The sequence below is a fragment of the Lycium ferocissimum genome, chromosome 12, assembly GCF_029784015.1.
Source record: "Lycium ferocissimum isolate CSIRO_LF1 chromosome 12, AGI_CSIRO_Lferr_CH_V1, whole genome shotgun sequence".
Lineage (NCBI taxonomy): Eukaryota > Viridiplantae > Streptophyta > Magnoliopsida > Solanales > Solanaceae > Lycium > Lycium ferocissimum.
In genome coordinates, this window is record NC_081353.1 from 27,069,335 (window position 1) to 27,072,726 (window position 3,392).

The window sequence follows — 3,392 nt, forward strand, 5'->3', positions numbered from 1 at the left end:
TTTTATCTCATCTCTATTTACTCTATGATATAATGAAATAAACTGTATATATAAAATGGAAAAAAAGAGTAATTATGGTACACATAAAAAGGCAAAATGGAATAAATTGCTTAACGTTGTGTCTTTTTCTTTTCTTTGTAATTGTCTTTTCCCAAAATATCTAACGAAGGGATAAAATCCTCATTAAATAATACGGATATATTAATCTATATAAGAGAACCTTTTGCTTGCTTCATTCATCCATCTCATTATCAAAAATCCATTTAGAAGATTAACAAAAAAAGAAGAAGATGGAACTCTCTTTGCATTTGTTTAAAGTTCTATTTCTCCTGGTGTTGTTTTTCATGGGCAATGCAGGTACAGTTTCTTTTCCACTAGACTTCTCATAATAATCAAAATTGAAAAGAGAAAAAAAAAATATTTTATTAAGAAATGTCACGAATTCGAATTCAGTGACCTTCTGGCTTCTAGACACTATGTTCATTTAGGTTTATAATTTTTTGACTGAAGTGATAAAAACACTCTTAAATTTGGCACAGACCTGAACTATTGCCACACTTAAAAAAACTCATGATCTCGACTAAATGGATTTTAATTCACCCCCGCATAGACATGCCACGGCTAGTGGAATGCACTCGCCGTCTACTTGGCATTTTCGTCCTATGTATCCTCCCCATAGATAAAAAAAAAAAAAATTAAAAAAATATAAAACTGATTCTTTTTTATTAAAAAATGGTAAAACTATTTTTTTTTATATATAAAAAAATCTGAATCAATGGAATATTTATTTTAAATTTGGAAAATTTGATTTAAAAAAAAAAAAACTGAAAACTAGAGTTTTAATTAAAATACATGTAAAAAATGGATTTTTTTTTTTTTAAAAAATGAAGACTTGATATTTTTTTTTTTAAAAGTGTCCTAAAAAATTCAGAGTTTCATGATTCTTTTAAGACACTTCTTTAAAAAAGAACTGAAAAAAGTGGATTAAAACTGGAGTTTTATACAAGTATGGAAAAACTGATTTTTAAAAAAAAAATGTGGAAAACCTTTTTTAAATAATCCCGGAAAATTAGATTATTTTTTAAATCTAGATTTTAATCAAAAATTCAATTTTTTAGATTCTTTTTTAGAAAAATGGGTTTATTTTGTTTTTAGATTTTAAAAAAGTCCAAGTTTTTTAATTAAAAAAAAATTAATTGTCCATATTTTTTTAAAAAAATAACAGGTTTCGTACATTTTTTTTTTTAAAATTCATTTTTCAAAATTTTAAAAGTTTCAAATTTTTTAATAAAAAATCCAGTCCAGTTTTATTTTTAAAAAAATGGATTTTCCACATTTTTAATTGATTTAAAAAAAATATACTTTGTAATGGAGGAAGGGGATGATTTAGATGTTGGAGTAGGAAAAAAAAATTAAAGTAATGTACTTTTTTTTTTAAAAGCTGATGTGGAGCCTCCCACGCGCTTGAAAGTGTTTGTACACACTTGCTGTGCCATGTGGCAACGCGGCGGTAAATCAAAATCCAGATAGCCAAGATCAGGGGTGTTTTTAAGTGTAGCAATAGTTCAGGGACTGAACTACGAAACCGTGCCAAGTTTAGGGGTGTTTTCATCACTTCAGCCTAATTTTTTTCTCTCTTCAGTCGATCAATGAATCAACTACATCTCGATTAAAAAGAAGTTAATAGCAGTTATGAGTCCTTTATATCTATTCTGCTCTAATCGGTTACACGCGCTACTTAGATGATTCTTCATGCTCCGACCTTATTTTCCAAGCTATCAATTTATTGCTACTTGCTTTCTTTATTCGTATTTTTGTCAGCTAGACGAATTTCATGTATATTTGCCAGTTATATGAATTTCACATTAATCAAAGTCTTAAAAAGTAAACGAAACTAAAGGAAGTATGTGTTTTTTTTTGCTTTGGTGTTATTTACTTGATTTTATTTTGTATAACAGAGTCAAAGGATTGTTCTAAATGGAGCAAAACATACAAGGGGCCATGTTTTGACGGGGAAAAGTGCGCTTGGGCATGCAAAAATGAGGGTTTCACAGACGGAAAGTGTATTTTTATTAGAAGATATCGACGTTGCGCTTGTAAAAAGCCATGTCCTTTATATAATCATCTCCCATAATCAATTTCTTAAAATTATGCGTTTAAGAGGCTTAACTAAAAAGACATATATAGTTAATCAGCCTCTAACTCAATGTATCCTTTGATGATATATTATGGAATATCATTTTGGATCTTTTGAAACCACATTCTACCTCTATATCTTGGGTGATTTTTTTTTTTATTTTTTTATTTTTTTATTTTTTTATTTTTTATTTTTTTATAAAAAAAAAAGTGTATGTCAATGACTGCCACAATCCTTCCATCTCCGAATTTGAATAAGGAGTTCCATGTCGTTTATAGAAGAATATTACTCGGTAACGATTTATTTATGATTTTTGAAGTGTAAAACTTATTTAAAAACCAAGATGAGCTACGTTTGGTAATCAATTCGGATCATGGTACCAACCTTCCCACTACTCCCCTGCTCGTGCCCTTCATATCACAAAGGACATATACCGGATGATACCTTTTGGAAACTAATAAGATTTGGATGAGTAATGTATGTATATGCGTATATACTAGTGCCAAAGTATCGAGTCAACACAATAACGCCAAATAATAATCACATAAGAAGAGATGAAATTTCACACATGTTCGTTAGGTTACTCAAGAAATCATGGCAGGGTGTCAGAATAGGGGTGCCAAATTCTGCTCGAGCTCATTTGAACGATAAATCAACCTAGGTTTTAATGGGTTGGACATGAAATTCACTAATGATGGGCTAAATTTGGATACAACCCAACTAAACCCTTTCATTTTCGATAGTCCAAATCATCTCAAATTTTTTGCCCAAAATGACCTGTGAATGGCCAATTTAGATCTTCGTTCGTGAGAGTTCTCAAGGGTTTCTTCATGACTGTGTCTCAATTGCTTTCTAGGGTAAGAAATTTTTTTCCGCTCTATTTGAGCAATCTAAGTTGCCTTAAGGACATTTCGAGAACCTTACCAAGGATTCCAAGTGTGGCTGATTGCATGGAAGGATAAAGTTGAGAAAGAGGAGCATCAAGGCCAAATGAGTGAATAGAATGGCTATTCGTGCAAAGAGGGTTGATTACTTAAATGCAAAGCCATCATTTGACAAAGGAAGACCAACCAAACAAGTTCCTTACTTTATTAAGGGTATAATTGTAATAGCTAGGTGTCTTCCTTATTTTTCTAATATAAGTAGTAGGCTAAGCATTTCCTTAGACTTGGACTATTTTGATACTCTTTTTGAGAGTTTGAGGACTTGTGGAATTGAGAGAATTGGTTGCTTGGAAATAGATTCCCTTGAGGTC

At 30.6% G+C, this 3,392-nt stretch overlaps 1 long non-coding RNA gene across 1 annotated transcript; it reads left to right on the plus strand.

Moving 5' to 3' along the window:
* Positions 1-230: 230 nt before the first annotated feature.
* On the plus strand, positions 231-2,266 carry LOC132041090 (uncharacterized). Its single transcript, XR_009410902.1, has 2 exons — positions 231-357; positions 1,959-2,266. It is a non-coding gene; the product is annotated as an uncharacterized LOC132041090 (long non-coding RNA).
* Positions 2,267-3,392: the final 1,126 nt, after the last annotated feature.